This window comes from Papio anubis, chromosome 2 (genome assembly GCF_008728515.1).
Source record: "Papio anubis isolate 15944 chromosome 2, Panubis1.0, whole genome shotgun sequence".
NCBI classification, from domain to species: domain Eukaryota; kingdom Metazoa; phylum Chordata; class Mammalia; order Primates; family Cercopithecidae; genus Papio; species Papio anubis.
The window spans coordinates 123440789-123459165 of NC_044977.1; the positions used below are offsets into that span (position 1 = coordinate 123440789).

Below are 18377 nucleotides of genomic sequence, written 5' to 3' on the forward strand. Positions count from 1 at the left end.
CTGATAGATCTATATATTTAGCAGAGTAATTTAACACATCTTGCAATTTAACACATCTCAAATTTTTCATCTGGCTTAAGAAAAATATCTTATTTCCTATTCCTTTCCATGTGGAGAAAACGTTTAAAGAAGTTAACAGATATGGTTGACTGCTTAATAATTTAATCTTTGCTTGTAGAGACTAAGCTTTGAAAAACTATTCTGATACAGTTTGACTTACTTCATGTAATTATAGGTCTACCTCATTTTATCAAGTAGACATATTCTAAAAATTATGTTAATAATTCAATAGCATATTTTAAATTTACCAAGGGGCTCATGATTGAAAATTCTGACAAACTCAGAAGCCTGCAGTTTCTTAGCAGATAATATAATATGTGTGAATTGGTCCAGTATAATGGAGAATAGTGGAGTCTGTGGCAACTGAAGAGGATATTCCTCACCCAAAGAAAATCTTTTTTTTCCTAATATAATAAACTTTGCAAGACATAATTTCACTGGCAGGAGGTGAGACAGAAAGATTTCAGTATGTCAAGCTGCCAGTTTGAAATGCCTAATTTAAAGTAAGCTTGCAGTGGATTTTCTATTCTTTTTCTTTACATTATAATGAAACATTCTCTAGTTTTTGTCTGAAATTAGAGTTTTTACATACTGACTTTATTATTTCTATAGGGTTTAGATATATAATTGCAACTGTCTAATTTTTTAAGAACACAAGAGAATTCATAGTTGCAGAATGCAAGGTACAGTATACAAATACTGTGAAGCAACTATGGACAATTCCATAGAAATATACAAAGTATTCTGGTTACTTCTGAGGTCATAATTATATTGCAGAACTATGTTTTGGCTGAAAACAAATGCAAACTAGCTACTGTGTGGTGATACCTGAAATAACCCATATAATTTTCTATGCCTCACTTTCCTCATCTATGAAATGAGAATTATGACAGTACTTGTCTCATAGGATTGTCATAAAAACTAAGGGTGATAATGTATGGATGTAAAGATATTAGTGCTTAGGTCACAGTAAAAAGTTCAGTCTCAAAAACAGTGAAGTAGGTCTGCACTTCCTTCTAGACAACACCCACTGCCTCCCGTAAACCTTTCACTTTCTCTTCACATACTAATAATAGTCTTCACATGATACACAAATAAGTATCATGAACACATGACGATAAACCCGTTGCTCCATGTTGCCTTTTCTATTTCATTAATTTCTGTGTGCAGTTATCTTGTTCTTACTTTCCCATGCTACACTGCATGGCTGAAAAATATTTCTCGCAGAGCTTGCTAAATTCAACCTGGAAAGAAGATATGTTACGTAATGTGTAATTAATCATTTCATATGGACATTTCTAAAACAGACATTTCAATGCTGTCATTTTAGATATTTGGGTAACATATACATGTAGTGACATCCAGAAAAAAAGCAAAGCTTTGGTTTCTTTAATTTCTCTGAAAATAAGTCATCCTGGGTGGGTGTCTTACCAATAGCTGTGAATTTACTTTTTAAGCACCAAAATTTATTTTTATTTTACCCATTTGCATGCAACTTTAAGAAAATGTATAATTCACTTAGCTTTTCCAGAAAAGTGGAAATGTAACAATTAATCCTCTTTCTTATGCCTTAAGATCATTTTTTAAAACTTACGGGCTCTGTCCTTCATTCACCCAGCCAGTATCTACTGAGCATCGCATACGGTCCCACAGCTTACGTCTCTGCACTTCTCTGAGGTCAAGACATGAACCCTTCAGGCAACTATGCTTTCTTAGTTTCTTAGCTTTTTTTCTCTCTCATCTTTTGTTTATACTGAGTCATTGTTAATTTGTCTAAACATATAAATAGCATTCAATAGTAAATTAAACAGTTTATTAACAGTAAACAGATTCTGCATAAAGGTTAATGAATGAGTAAGTTAATGAATAAAGGTGAATTTCACAGCAAGGAATTTGGCTGGCTTTGTAAGCTTATTTCCTGCATTCTAAGGTGTGTTACAATGGAAATTCTGGATCCATTTAATAAATGAGATCTTCCTGTTAAAGTTTTTCATTTATAAGTCATTCTAAAAAGAAGAAAAGAAAACACTACTTAAAATATCAGTTGGTGCACTATTAAAGTGAGACTGGGTTTATGGTTTTAAGTCATCAGCCTTATAGTCACAATTGTCCTGTATAAAGATAGCAATTACTGTACTGTAGCTTGTCATGTATGGTTAATGGTCTTCAGTGATGTTTTATTCATGCCAGGTAGCTAGCTGAACATTATGTTTTTATGATGGTAAAAAGCATAGGTGCCTTAATATGTTTTGTGGATGTTGAGAAGGAGTCAAACCAAAAAATAAAATGTTCCCATTAGGCTAAGGTAAGGCATAAAAGGAACATTGTATGAGAGTAAATTAGAGCAACAAAAACAAACAGAAATTTAAGACACAGAAGAGACGAAATGATATTCAGTATTTTAATGAAAGCTGACTTCCTTAATCATAAAAGCAAGGGAATAATTTCAAAATAGTGATATATCAGTATCTCAGTGAGTCATTTTTAATAACATGAAGCAAACTGAATGTAGATAAACACAATCCTTGTAAAGATTTAAATGCTTTATGTTTTCAGCTGATTTAAAATGGTTTCTTTTTGAATTACTACAATTATTCTTTCTTTTCTTGCTGCTCCACTCAAAACTGTTTTTTTTCTTTTTTTTTTGAGACGGAGTCTCGCACCGTCACCCAGGCTGGAGTGCAGTTGTGGGATCTCGGCTCACTGCAAGCTCTGCCTCCCGGGTTCACGCCATTCTTCTGCCTCAACCTCTCCAGCAGCTGGGACTACAGCCGTCCGCCACCACGCCTGGCTACTTTTTTTTTTATTTTTAGTAGAGACGGGGTTTCACCATGTTAGCCAGGATGGTCTCGATCTCCCGACCTCGTGATCCACCCACTTGGCCTCCCAAAGTGCTGGGATTACAGGCGTGAGCCACCGCGCCCGGCCTGGACTCAAAACTTTCTTAGTCCTCTTTATGAGTTTCTCTGTTATCCCAAACTAGTAGTAACAAACCAAATGCCTACAGAGACCAGTGAGGCTGGGAAAATGACCAAAAAGAGCTCACTGTAAGACAAGAGAGCATGGTAGTCATTGTAGAGAATAGGTATTCAGATACAGTAAACACACACAGACACACACACACACTCTCTTACCTGTGAGCTGACTGCTGACCTATTTTGTAATCCCTGAGCTAATTCAGGGACAAAACTAGTTGATCTTGTACTCAAATTCCCTCAAATCTGCATCATCAGTGCTACTACCTCTGAGACACTGTCATCTCCACTTCTTCCAAAGTCCATTTTTATCCCTTCATGATTCTTAATGTTGTATGACTACTTACTTTTTCCCTCTTGAATCAAGATCTGGCACCAAGGGCCATGTTTACAGTTCTTTTTCAGACTAGTTTATCTATGTTAGTTCTATGTGACGGACACAAATAGGCTCATGGCTATTCAGTCTTCACTATGCATTACACCTTTATCAACATAAATTACCCTCCTTGACCTTAAAGGCTTTTGCCTCGAATTCTGTTTTGTCTTATACAAATACAGCTGGCTTACATTTTAAAACTTATTTTTGTCTATTATTGCTACATTATCCTTTTACTTTAAACTAGTATTATTTTGCTTAACTTTGTCTCTTTTAAATATTAAATAGTTTGACTTTTTTTCTATCTAGTATGATGGATTTTGTGTTTCATTAATGAACTAAAGCTGTTGATAATTGTAATGTATTTTTTTAGTATTTGTCATTCTAAAGTTCTAGTTTTTCTTTTTGTTTTGATCACATTTTTTTGTTCCTACATTTTCTATAAACGAAAAATAAAATGAAAAGAAGTCTTACAATAAGCTGATATTTCCACCTCCTTTATTTCTATCTGCTTAAAGTTGCTTATGCTTTTTCTTTGCCTTTTGAAATTAAAAAAAAAAAAACAACAGCAAAACACAAAAAAACTTTAACAAAGTGTGGCTAGGTCTTAGTTTCTCTTCGCTAATTTTTCATGGTGTTCTGAGGCCAAGTGACGTAAAATGAATTCTTGTTCTACATTACTTTTTATCTGCTAGTCTGGGCTCCTCATAATTCAATCTTCTGTAACTCTTCCCTATGTTTAAAAATTTTTTATATATTCACTTAAAAAACAGGTTTATTGAAATATAGTTCACATACCATAAAATTTACCCTTTTAAAGTGTATAATCTAGTGGTTTTTAATAGGTTCATCAAGCTGTACAGCCATCACATGATCTAATTTTAGACCATTTTGTCACCCCAGAAACCCCTCAACTATCTGCAGTCACTTCCTGTTCCCCTTTGTCCCTTACTAGTAATCTACTTTGTGTCTTCATGGATTTGCCTATTCTAGATTATCTTTCATATAAAATGTGGCCTCTGTGGTGTTTTTGCTTAGCATGCTTTCAAGGGTCATTCATGTTGTAGTATCAGTACCTCATTCCTTTTAATGGTCAAATACTATTCCACTGTATGGCTATACAACATTATGTTCATCCATTCATCAACTATGAACACTGGGTTGTTTCCACTTTTATGAATAATGCTGGTATAAACGCCTGTAGATGTTTTTGTGTAGATAAAATATTTTTTTAACTCTTTTCGGCATACACTTACAGTGGAATTGCTGGGTGATAGGCTAACCCTGTGGCTAATATTTTGAAGAATGGCCAAACTGTTTTCCAAAGTGGCAGCATCATTTTACAATCGCACCAAAACCTTATGAGGGTTCAAATATCCCCACGTCCTTACCACTACTTTGTAGTGTTACAGGTGTCTGTCTCTTTGACTGTAGCCATCCTACTTTGTGTGAAGTAGTATTTCACTGTGGTTCTGATTTGCATTTCCCTAGTATCTAATAATGCTTTGTATTTTTTTTTCATGTGCTTACTGGATTTTTATATCTTCTTTGGAGGAAGAAATGTCTACTCATATCCTTTGCCTACTTTTAATTGGGGTTGTCTTTTTATTGTTGAATTATAAGTTATTTATGAGCTTTGCATATCAGGTTCTTCTCAAATACCTGATTTGCAAATATTTTCTCCCATTATATGGCTTATGTTTTCAATTCTTGTGTCCTTTGAAACACAAAAGTTTTAAGTTTGAGGAAGTCCAATTTGTTTTTATTATGTCTCTTGTGCTTTTGGTGCCATATCTAAGAAACTACTGTGTCATTTATGGTAATAATTTACTCCTATGTTTTAAGAGTTTTATAGTTACAGCTCTTACATTTAGGCCTGTAATCTATTTTAAGTAACATTTCTGTCTATGGTTTGAGGTAGAGTCCAATTTTATTTTTTTCCATGTGGATATACAATTGTCTCGGTATCATGTGTTCAGGAGTATCCTTCCCCATTAAATTGTCTCAGTACTCTGTTGAAAATCAATTGACTGAAAGTAAAGAATTATTTTTTGACTCTGAATTCTGTTCTACTGCCACATATATGTCTGGGTTCCTTGCATTTCCATGTTGAGTCCTAAGATCAACTTGTCAATTGCTGCAAAAAAGGTGGCTGACATTTTGATTAATTAAATCTGCATATTTGGAGAATACTGCCATCTCAATAATATTAGTCTTTCAACTCATGAACATGAGATACTTTTCAATTTATTTAGGTCTTCTTTAATTTCTTTCAGTGATGTTTTGTACATCATTTGGTGTTTTTGTTGTAAAATTCTTGCACTTTTCTTAAACTTATTCCTTAGTATTTTATTTCTTTTTTATGCTGTTTTAAGTGAATCTTAAAATTTTGATTTTGGATGTTCGCAGTTAGTGTATAAAAATACAATTAATTTCTTTATATCAATCTTGTATCCTGCAACCTTGCTGAACTGTTTATTAGCTCTAATAGTTTTTCATGTGGATTTCTTAAGATTTTCTATATACAAGACTATTTCATATGTGAAAAGAAACTTATTTCTTCCTTTCCAATATGGGAGCTTTTTATTTCTTTTTCTTGCCTAATTGCCCTGGCTAGAACCTCCAGTACAGTGTTGAATAAGTGTGAGAGCTGACATCCTTGACTTATTCCTGATCTTAAAGGAAAATATTCAGACTTTCACTATTAAATATGTTAGCTATGTTTTTCTTTTTTTAAAATTATGTTTTTTTGTAGACGTACTTACCCCATTGAAGAAATTCTTTTATTCCTAGTTTGTAAAATGTTTTTATCATGAAAGTGTGTTGTTTTTTGTCAAATATTTTTCTTCTTCAGTTGAGATAATTACAAGTCTTTTATTTCATTAATATAGTGTATTACGCTAATTGATTTTCATGTTAAACCAAGTTTTATTCTTAGAATAAATCCTACTGGATCGTGGTATTTAATGCTTTTGTTGCCAGACTGGGTTGCTAGTATTTTGTTGAGCATTTTTGAGTCTATATTTGAATTTTCTATTTTTTAAGTTGGTCTCAGTAGTTCGTGTCTTTCTAGCAATTTGTTCATTTCATCTAGGTTATCTAATCTTTTGCCATATAATTGTTCATAGTGTTCCCCAATAATACTTTTATTTCTGTAAGATTGGTAGTGATGGCTCCTCTTTATTATATTCACCTTTAAATATTACTTTCGTCTAAATTCTGAGAAAGTATCTTAACTTATAAAAAACTGACTGGTTTGGCATCCTTCAATACTCAATAAGCTATTCAGTCTTAATTAACTATATTTCAAAGTATAGCATTACTTTTTCCATACACTTAGGTTGTTTGGCTCTTACATTAATCTTACTGTCCTAGTACAGTATTCTGTGCAACTCTTCTAAATTTCTCACAATTAGACGATACCCTTCTTGGTGTCCTGAACATTATTTTAGGGGTTGAAGGGGAGTTAAAATGAGAGCTTCAAATCCTTATTTGAGTAAAAAAAGTTATAGTTAACTTACAACATAAATTATAATAAAATAAAACCTAACATTTGAAAAAATAACATTTAATGAGCATTTCCTACATGCCACGTACTGTGCAATGCACTCTATGTAAAATCTCATTATATCAACATAAACAACCTTTGAGTAAAGTTATATATCACAAAACTAAGGTTTAGAGAGATTAAATAACATACTGAATATCATATAGCTAATGACTATGGAACAAAAATTTGAACCCAGTTTTTTCTGACTGTAGAGCTGACATTCTTAACCAGTGGTTGACAAACTTTTTTAAAAGGGCCAGATAGGAAATATTTTAGTCTTGTGGGTCACGTCTTCATTGCAATGACTCAACTCTGCTGTTGTACCAAGAAAGTAGCCTTAACAAGACGTAAATGAATGAGCATGGCTGTGTTCCAATAAAACTTTATTTGTAAAACAAGGTACTGTGATTGCAGGCCCTAGTTTGCCATCCCCTGCAATTAAGCAACATACCAGCTGCCCTAATTCTTCCTCAAAGCCTTTCCTGATTACCACATAGATCAATTTCTTCTCCTTCTGGCTTTCTACCATAGTAACTGTTGTAATATCATATCCTTAAGTCATATATCCTTGTTGTAATGTAAATGTGTCTTCCAATGCCTTCTTTTAGTAACTATATTGACAAAAGATTATGCCAAACAGTAATTTGTTTTATCCCCCTATAGCATCCAAACTAACACTAGAGATTGTTTGTAGAAAAGTTTAGAAATTTACATGTGACTGTAATCTGGAAAGCTTTATCCCAATAAAGCCATTCACCTAGGGTAACATGATAGAAATGTAAAAATCAGGCAGTAAAAATGTTGATACAGAAATGTAAAGACAACTACAATTTTGCCAAGGTTCTACAGTCAATATGAGAGTAGATTATGAGAGTTTTATAGGCAGAGAAAAAAATTAATGTACTTATTTACATTTTCTCAATTTCAATTTTCTTCTTACACTTTCCTACCTCAAGGAATCATAATTCACCAAAACCGTGAGTATCAAAGTGTCACTGTATGAAAGAGACATAATTTAGGAAATAATCACTCTATAGATGTTCATATTTCTCACATCTTTGAAATGGATAATAACATCATTTCCTAGGGTAACAAAATTTTAGAGTAGGCTCTCCTCTAGGGAATAATGACTTATTTTGCTTTTTCGGGCAGCTAAGAAAATCTTCATAAAAGAAATCCTAATACTCAATTTTTCTTTTATTTGCATTATACCCATATCTTTTAATGCGGTCTATATGGAGAGATTGCTGAATACTTTTAGATTTAAAGCAGATTTATTATAGAACTATCAAGTTTTACAAAAAGTGTTTGTAATGCAAAGTATAGGAAAAATATTAGATGCAATAGTAGCTAGATGTCCTTTTAACTGGAGAGACCATCAGTTTCTGAGGAATGCCTTTGCTCAGGGACTTAAAATTTGGAAATCACTGAAGTGAACACTTGGTGTGGGAAGGTGAGAGTTGCTAAACTACTACACACACACACACGCACATACACACACACAAAATTGATAAGAATGAGAAGAAATAAAATTTAAAATAAACATGGTTTTAGTCATCAGACTATGGCTGAAACTACTGACAGTTACCCAAAAGTCATTCTCAAACCCTTGTTCCCCTGCTCCATCTCCCACAGAAGCCAAAAGTCTTTGATATCTCAACTTCCATTGAAGCTAGGACAGCCATATGACATGAGACAGTTAGTGCACAGTGGACATTTACTGGGGATCTTTGGGAAAGCTTTTATTTCCTGATTAAAAGAGAAAGACTCAACAGGAACAACTGTCCCTCATTCTTCCTTCTTTGAAAGAGAGTGTGATATCTGGATCAACAGGGGCATCTGTCTTACAGCAAGCACAAGAGAAATCACAAAGACAAAACCCTGACAACATCGAGCCTGTAAACAAAAAGCAAACAACGACTCTCTTCAGACTTCTTGTTCTGGAAAAATAAATCCCTATTGTTTTATCTCATTGCGCATAAAACTTGCAGCTGAAAGCGTTTCTAGTTGATCGGTACTTTACAATTATTTTTTAAATAGTCAATCACTTTTGGGGCACGCAATGTGAGGAGAAATTTGCTTTTAAGATAATCCTGGATAAGATTTCTTTCTCTCCCTTTCAAAATGTTCAATTTTATATTACTAATTATTAATTAAATCTGCTATTATATTAACAAATAGCTATTATTTAAACCTTTAAAGTTATTAGCATTTTTCATTTTTATTCCTTATTTATTTTTTAAATTTTAAGACTTTTTCTTCTTATCTAGATAACTAGTTATTTGCATTTTTAAAAGAATATTTCAGAAACTTTGAAATACAAAAACTTTGTTGCCTTAGATTTAGTTAATATACCTTGTGCTCAAAATCTCATAATTTTTTAAAAAGTTTCCTAATTTACCAAAACCAAAAATTATTCTATTTTTATATAGCTATGACATTATTGGTATTATATACTTTCATCTGGTATTGTATGTCAAAGGACATAAGATGTAAGATACTATTTAACCTGCCACAGACATCGAATAAGGGATTTAACATCTGTAAGCAATTTAGGAGACTAGGTACAGGTTTCTTAACTGGAAGGATGAATATATCTCAAAAACACTAATTGCTTCAATGATTCTAAATTGCTTCGTGAAGTACACAACAATTAAATGCTCCAACAACTGATTTAATTCAAGTAAAGGCAAAAATTATACATCACAATATGGTATCTCTAGCATACTACTAACAGGTATAAAAACAATAAAATTAGCTCTTCAAGTTAGATCTGGTTAAATGACCTCAAAGCAACAAAATTTAGTTTATCAAGAAAATGACAGAAGCAATCCAATGTGGGTAAAATATCAGAAATGTTTCGGTGGCCTCTTTGGGGTCTGTTCAAGAAAAGCAAAGATGCTAGGAGTGGACTACAAGTTGATAGGTACTCACTGAATTGCCTGGCTGTGCTATAGAAAGCACTGTGACATTTGAGCTACTCTTACTGGGAACGCTGGTGTGAGATACACCTGGGAAAAACAATATAGTTTGACAAAATAAGGTTATTAAATGAAAAACATTTTATCTGTTTTCCTTCCCACATTAAGTAAGAGCTGCGAGGAGCTCCGAAGTCTCCCTTCCTAGGCAGAATCAGAAGGGAGCCTCCAAGCAGTGGCTGAAACTGAAGGCACCCTGTAAGTTTTCGCCACCAAGCTATATACAGAAGGCCGACACTGAGCACTGACAATGCCACGTCTCAAAACTCATTCGTTTCCAATGATGGCTCAGATATGACAAATACCTATATAATTCAGGTACAATATAAGCTTTACTAAGGCCTCCCAATGCAACCTTTTCACTGAAAATAGAACATTTATGACCAGTTAAACTTTAGTTAAGATGAGGCCTCATACTACATTCATCTATTTATTTTTCTCTATTTGTTAAGAAAAAAAGTAATGGAAATCATGTGTAGTGGAGGGGAGGTATTACATAAAATACCTTTATGTAAGGAAAAGCACATCTTTAAATCAGCAGAGTTCTAGAGGCAAGGAGAGAAAAGGACCACACAAACCCCAAACAGCATCTAATGAATAAATTGATGTCTGAAGCATGCGCCCATGCGTGCAAACACACACACACACAAGGTTGCAGTTAATAACAAAATTTGTTCTACTCATTTAGAAATCCAACAAAAGATAGCAATATTTATATTTAGCTGTAATATAAGCAACCATGGTTGGCAGAGGGCTGAATTTAGGACTAACACAGATATCTAAGAAAAATTTATTTTACTAGTTGTATTTGTTTGCAAAATGATGTTTCATTATAGATTGCCAAATAGTTATCCAAATTGTTACTACTTACCAAGTATGAACTATGTAAAAGAATTCTCAAAATGAATACAAAGGTCAATGAAACTCGGTGTTAGCTCTAAAGATACTAAGTATCTGGTGAGAAAGATGGTATGAACTAAGTTTACTCTACACAAGGCACAGTGCTAATCATTAAGAATAATATCAGCAGGGCATGGTGGTTCACACCTGTAATCCCAATTCTTTGGGAGACCAAGGTAAGAGAATTGTTTGAGGTCAGGAGTTTGAGACCAACCTGGGCAACACAGTGAGACCCTCATCTCTATAAAAAGTTAAAATTAGCTGAGCATGGTAGTTCTTGCCTATAGTTCTAGCTACTGGAGAGTCTGAGGTGTGAGGAGAGCTTGAGCCCAGGAGTTCAAGGTTACAGTGAACTAAGACCAGGACACTGTATTCCAGCCTGGGCGACAGAGTCAGACAGTGTCTCAAAAAAAAAAAAGAAGAAGGCAAAAAAAAAAAAAAAAGAAAAAGGCAGGTTAATTATCAGTTCTAAGCAAGCCAATTTATATCCATCAACATGAAGGTAAAAGTAAACAGAAGGTAGTTAAATATTTGCTATAATTAATTTTACTACTAAAAAACTATATACAATTAACGAGAATTGTATAGGTCTTAAAATTTAGGAAAAATTGCATTAGATTCTTAATTCTAACACCAATCAGATTAATTTGTTTCGAGAAGGTCAAATGCAAAAAACAATTAATGACCAACTCTACATATGCTTAAACAAAATCAGTCTACTTCTTTCTTTTTTTGGAAGAAATAATTAGAAAAACAGAAGAGCAAATTAAGTTTTTATAGAATGAAATATGGTTTCTACAGATAAGCTTCAACAAAGGTATAACTCCAGGGCCTTGAGGTTAAATGGTGGTGTGCCCTGGATTTTCCTGTCTGTGAAATTCAGACCTTAAGTGCCACCAGTTGGGGATTCCTTTACCCTTGCCTATATATCCTATTTCTGAGATGAATTTAGAAATGCTGGCGCCTAAATTTGTAAAGTATTTGCAGCCCACACAGTGTGAATCCAATTGTCCTCAATCAACACTTTCGCAAAGGCAAACTAGCATAAAGACATTCTCAGAAGGACTAATGTATAAGCAATCATTCTGTGAGGTCAGCTGACTCTATCTATCAAAGGGCAAATTGTCTTAATGTGAGCATTATAGAAGTATTGTCCAATGTCCAATGATTCTAATTCAGTAATTGGTTACTCAGTTTCTTTACGCTGAATATGACATAAGGTGCTCAGGACTAAAAGGAGATAGAAAAGAAGTACATGGTCTCTAAGAGTTAATAATGTAGTTACTTAAAACACACTTTCCAAATTTTAAAGACTAAATTCTTAGAAGATTTAAAAAAAAAAAGAAACAACAAAAAAACTCTCCCTTATTTGTGTATGTTAATTCTGATCCCAAAAGCAGTGTTTAACCTTTGGAATTTGCTTAATTAAATAAATGGTATCTTGCTCATCTTAGTGTCTGGTTCACGTACCTTTATTATTTTAAAGGGGCAAAACATCATTTTAGGTATTTACTTCTTGATATTTTGTCCAAATAATGTTTCACTTAGAAGTGAGTGTATACAGGGAGGATTTTTATGCTTTAATAACCCAGGAATATTCAAAATCTAATGAATACCAGTTTGATTCCAGTTAAAATGGCCATTGACAGGAATCAGACTGGTATTAATTAGATTTTGAATATTCATGGGTTATAAAAGCATAAAAAAGGAAGGTTAATCATCCAAAATGTATTCCAGTAAAAACTGCCATTTTAACTGGAATCAGACTGGTATTCATTCGATTTTGAAAATTCAATTTTACTTAGAAAAGTAATGTATTCCAGTATGAATACAGGCCTGTACAAATTAATGAATGACTGGGGGAGAAAAGGCCATGGAATCATGGATTATGGGAACTTAACAAAAAATATAAATTTTTTTTCTCTTTTGCTAAAGGTGTGTTTCTCAAGTGTTTTCTTTATATCTATTCCCCTGTCTCCTTCTTTACCAAAACCATTTGATCTTGGACCTTTAAGTCTTGCTCTTTTGTGCTGCATGCATCAGTGAATCCTCCTGTTAAAGAGAAATCCATACGAACTTATTTTTACTCAAAAGGCTTAGAATCAGAATTCTAAAGAAAGGACCAAAGGATATGGTAATTGGAAATTAACCAAGGTTTTTGGCTAAAGAACAATCATCCCCTGAGCAATTTCCATTCAAGAGAGACATTCTGCACTCTGTTGCTTTTCCTTTCTCATCATATATATTCACTGATAGCCATATACCAATAGTAAAATTAGAGAGCAGAATAAGTAATATGCTTATAACATAGGTAGCATTTTACACAGAATTATAAACTGCCATAAAACGAACGTTTTCAACACCAATCAAGAAAAATCTTCAGATTACCTGAGATTGAATGTGAATATTAACTAACATGAATCAAGAGTTCAAAATAAAAAATAAATGCCATACTCCGCCAATGATATTCTCTCATGTAAAAATATGGTCTTTTTTCAAATGATATTGAAACCCAATCTCTTTTACTGACACAGTAAAAAGGATCCAAATCTTGGAAATAGGTGAAAAAAATCAGTACTTTAATACCACAAACTCATTCATTCCTAATGAGATTCTAGCCTTTACCATGCCTCAGAGCAGAAGACCTATCAAAAGCTGAGATTCAAAGTACATCTTAATTTCAACTGTTTAGATATTTATCTTCTATCCATTTGCTTGCTTATTAACTGTTTCCCAATAAAACTCTTTCAAACAGATATTTTAATAAAGGCTCGGAAAGAATTTCATTGCTAGTATTATAATTATTACATGGAGGAAATAACCCAGAGACAGCAATTATTCAGTTTTACAAAACGAATTAGTAGTAGAGTCTGAGATAGGATCTAAGACTGATTCAAGACAATTCACTTAATCACAAATAACAAGGGCAAACAATCTTTTCCAGGTGTCACCCTAATACCCACTTTTTTTTTTAACCCCAACATCATTTTCACAGGGCCACATCAGCTATGTGAATTAATAGATTCTCCAGTGCTGTAGTAAAGATAAAATCTGATCCTTACAGTGGTTAAGTTTAGCAGCTACTGTTGCTTTTTCTTTCTTCTAAGCTCTTTGCTGTTTTTGATACTTAGCTGATCTGCTTAGGGATAATCAAAAAGCAGCTGTTTTTCTAAGAGCTATCTGTCTATATATTTCTATGGTATGTGAGAATGTGGGAGGGAAGAGTACATACACTGATAAGTCACTTAGACTTACCGGTAGTAGCACGCAGTAGGACTGAACTTTAAGCTGGGAAGAGAATTCATTTGAGCCATTTCTTTTCAAAGAGAAATCTGGGATGCATTACAAAAATAAAATTTAAAATCCCGAGAACTCAGGAGAGCACAGCAATAGGAGAAAACAAGGCAATTACTCCATTTTATTGACCCTGGTTATTAAAAAAACATAGATTAAAGTATTGAGACAGACTCTGAAATATACAACTGTCACAATGAAAGCATTTCAGAGCAAAATTTGCTGCAATATGCTACTATGATTAAAAGCCATGTAATCTGGGAACCTCTGTAACAAAATGAAAATGAACTAGGAAAATAGCCTCTTACTACTTCTCTAAAAATAAAAGGCTGTAATTTTGTCATAATTACACAAAGGTAGGTGAGACTTTCATCTTTACCCAGCATTACAACATATTTCCATCCATAGGTATTACAATTACGTTGCTTTGAATACACATATGGTTTAATACCGAGAATAAACTATTATTTTGTGACACTACATGTGTTTTAAATCTGAACCCACCATCATAACACATATTAAGGATAGTCCTTCAGCACATACTTTCTACCCAGAGAAAAGATTCCCACACAGCTTTCCATGTACTCTTGATTTTAAAATGTACACATATTATCGGACACAAATGAGAGAATAAGGAGCAGCAGTGAGGTACACCATATGTTCCCATTGTAGGCTGAATCCAGGTCTTTGTTCCAATATTCCAGAGCCACTGGAAAGAAAGCTAACTATCCATTCATTAAAATTCATTTTTACATTATTGCTGGCAAAAGTTATACTTTTGATAGATTAAGTCAGAGCCCATCCTATCCTGACTATTCCTGCCTGCATTTGCTTCTTTAATACGGATTTCTTGCAATTCTATGAAACTGCAGAATAACCACCCTGGATAACAGGTCGGTAGCAGAACAATCTGATAAACCAACATAAAGGTAGACACTGAAGAAGAACGCAAAGTTATCTTCCTAGTGAAATAGTTCAGAAGTCATTCTATATCAATAGCAAAATTTTTGCTTTTTATACGCTACGCACCTATAACATCCACCAGATAACATCCACCTCGTCCTCAATTAGCAGGGTTTTTCTCAATCTTGAGATCCCCCCAGAACAGTTTTACTGGTGTAACTCAAACGAAAAACACTAACCACGCCCTTTATACCCAGAGTCAAGCTTCTTTTTGCTTTTTTGCCCTTATAGTCCAAAAATGTAAATCTTTCACCCGAGAGGGTTTACACCAGTTTCCTAACCCAAGGCGGACTCTTTTAGCTGTATCTTGATGTAATTCCTATTGGAACACGTTTTCTCCAGGGCAGTGCAGACGCCCCGAAGAAGGACCCACGCTTACCTCCCACACACCTGCAACCCCTGACGGGATGCTGGAGCTGGTGCTCGGAGGACTGTGCTCCGCTCCGCTCTCGTTCCTGCTTTCGTCTCTCCCGGGAAACTACAGTCCAGACTGCGCCTCTGGCTTCTACAGGGACCCAAGCTCCGCCTCTCCCTCCTCTGGTTGGCGAATTTGGCAGCTGTTGCTCCTCCCCCTGCTGTTTCTGCAGCTGCCCGGGCCGGAGGCAGCGGAAAGCAGCTGCCCGTGTACCTTCCCGCTCCCCGCACTTCTGCAGCTGCTCTGCCACTTCCCCTCCCCTGGGGGTCCCTCTCCCCTCCTCTGTGGCTCACACCTGGAGCGGTCTCCTGCCCCACCCAGGCGTCTCTGCTGGGAGCCCCGGCTCAGCCTATCCCTCCCCGACCCGTGGGTCTGGTTGCCCGATGTGCCCGGGGCTTAGCTGCTCCTCCGCCCTGTGCAAGTCCCCACACCAAGCCCTCCCTTCACCCGGGTGATTTCCCCGAGGCTTCCTCTCCACCCGTACGGCATACTCAGCCCGACAACCCCACGATCCCCACCACGGGCCCCTCACCCCCTTCCTTCCTCTGCTCTGTCAGCCCGCCCCCTCAATGGGTGAGGCGCCTGCGGGGCCTACCCGGCACCCTGATTGGCGCAGGTGAGGGCTTGCCCCGCCCTTCCTCTCCCTTCCGTGCACCATCTCTCTTCATCTCACCTCCTCCCGCAAAGGCAGGGAACTCTCCTAGTATTGGCTAGAAGTGTCCCCACCCATCGCCTCAGGATCTCCCGCACGGCCTGCCGGGAACTGTAGTCTTCCGAGTGCAGGAATTCCGGACAACGTTGGCGAGCGGGACTACGAGTCCCCATAGGCCTCTGCGCGACTCCGGCTGGGCAGGATTCCGGACAACGCCTGGTTCCTCTCGGGTCCTTCCGGCGTCGCCGGAGTGAATTGATCCGGGAGTTGAAGAGGGCTGCAAAGGTGGGAAGTGAAGTCAGTGCCTCAGTTGCTGGTAAGGTGTAGCTGTTCTGTTCCAGTCCCCGTAGCTCTGCACCGAGCAGAAGAGGTCTAGGGTCACGCAGGGGCCATGGCTGAGGCACTCGGGCTTGATTCTGGCAGGCGGAGCGGACGGGGCTGAGAGCGGGGCCCTACGGGCGTAAGCGAGGTTACCCTACGCGAGTGGCGTAAAGCGGGTTTGTAAATGCCGCCTGCCGGCTTGGGCCCGAACGCCTCCAGGAAGTCTCCTCTAGGTGGGGGCGGGAGGGGAAGGGCGAGGTTGGCCCCTGGTGCCCCGGGAGAGGGGAGAGGGCGGATGTGCCTGGGGTGGGGTCCTTTGAAGGTGTGGCTTCGCACGGAGAGGTGAGGCTGCTCTTTTCCCCCTGCTTTGTAAATAAGAGAAAGGGAGGAGGAAGGAAAGGGTGCTGGGCAGTCTGCTCTCGGGGGTGACTCGGGTTATGCCCTTTGAGGGAAGGGGAGCCCTGCAAGAAGGAAGAGACAAATGTTGAGGTCTACGGATTCAGTTCCAGTTTAATGATGTGGCCCTCTAAGGAGGTAATTTTGCCTTAAACAGAAAGGCTTGACCCTCGTAGGTGTCATACCTAAGTATGTTTTTACTCCTTTACTGCTTTCAGAGCGCTTTCATTTTGGGATGCTGATGAGGAAACCGAGGGATTATATGACGTGCCCAAGGTCACACACGTAGGGACAGACTTTCTGAATCTAGTCCTGTTCGAGTCCAGCTTCTGGAGTAGGGACGTTGGTTGTGCTTTTTGAAAAGAGTGGAGGAAGTTGCAAAGTAAATGTATTTTATGTAGTACATCTAAGAAGCCATTGTGAGATGAAAAGTTGTTTCTTGAACTGGAGTGAAATTCCTCAATAAAGGAAAGAACTTTTTGGGAAAAAAAGGGTCAGTTTTAACTTTTACAGATTTCCCCCTCTTTTTTAGGGATGTATTAAATGATAGACTCTACTCTCACAGTTCATTTTTAAGGGTAGGTAATAGGATGGGAGAACAACAGTTAATATCCATCCTTAGAAGAACATTCTTTTCTTTTTCTACTTTAGGACTGTTTTTACTCTCATTTTGTAAAACTGATACTAGTTGGATTGGAATTCTTTCACAAAACTTTAAACTTTTTTCAAATAATGTTAGGAGAGTTTAGTGTGCCCATTACTAGAAAAGAAAGTACTTTGCATTTCTTGGAGGTAACATCGTCTTTTTTGTTTGAGATTTTACTCCTCCCCCATTTTCTTGACTTTAGGCTGTATTTGTGTGTGTGTCTGCAAATAATAGAATTAGGCTGTTACATATTTTTATTTTTCTTAGCATCATCTGTGACTTTCAGTTCATTCTTACTTTACATTAAAGAATGAAAAAACAGTACACTTACATTTTATCTCTTGCAGAAAATAGTGCCCTTATGCAAATGTTACCGTCTATTATGACCAGTTATAGCTCATGACTATTATTATTGGATAGGTTTTTAATAGAATTGTAAGAGTATGTTCATTGATGCCAGAATTTCTTTGTGATAACTTTATATCCATAAAGGTTTAGCATGTAATAAATCATGGCTTACTCTTAACATGTAATAAATCATAGCTTAGTGTATTATGTATAAGTTGATCATCAGACTATGCTGAATTTTGAATGTACTCTGCAGTTACTATATTATCAACAATATAGTAACTTTTTAATGCAAAAATATTTTTTTGGAATAGAGGTATTCTCTTACCTGATGGTTGAAATTAAGATGGTCTGGAAATTAATACGATTTTTAAAATAGAAAAAGTATGCTACTATAGAATGAAGTAAAATCAGGAATAATGTACCATGAGTAATGTAGTACACAGACAAGGAAGACCCAGTTAAACAAATGGAAAATTATGTGAGGATAACTGACTTTGTGC

General features: G+C 36.2%; 2 protein-coding genes across 7 annotated transcripts in view; one reads left to right on the top strand and one right to left on the bottom strand.

Moving 5' to 3' along the window:
• Nucleotides 1–16163, bottom strand: part of SERPINI1 (serpin family I member 1) — a 158278-nt gene extending 142115 nt beyond the window's left edge. The window contains exon 1 of the mRNA XM_031662932.1: nt 15476–16163. The gene's annotated coding sequence lies outside the window, so the exon portion shown is untranslated. The remainder of the gene's footprint in view (nt 1–15475) is intronic.
• A 178-nt stretch (nt 16164–16341) lies between these two features.
• Nucleotides 16342–18377, top strand: part of PDCD10 (programmed cell death 10) — a 51824-nt gene continuing 49788 nt past the window's right edge. For 3 of the 6 annotated variants that reach the window (XM_031663593.1, XM_031663594.1, XM_031663597.1), the window contains exon 1: nt 16342–16479. The gene's annotated coding sequence lies outside the window, so the exon portion shown is untranslated. Of the gene's footprint in view, nt 16480–16807; nt 16827–16889; nt 17019–18377 lie in introns of those variants that run through there. The other 3 variants (XM_031663592.1, XM_031663595.1, XM_031663596.1) reach the window with 3 other exon arrangements.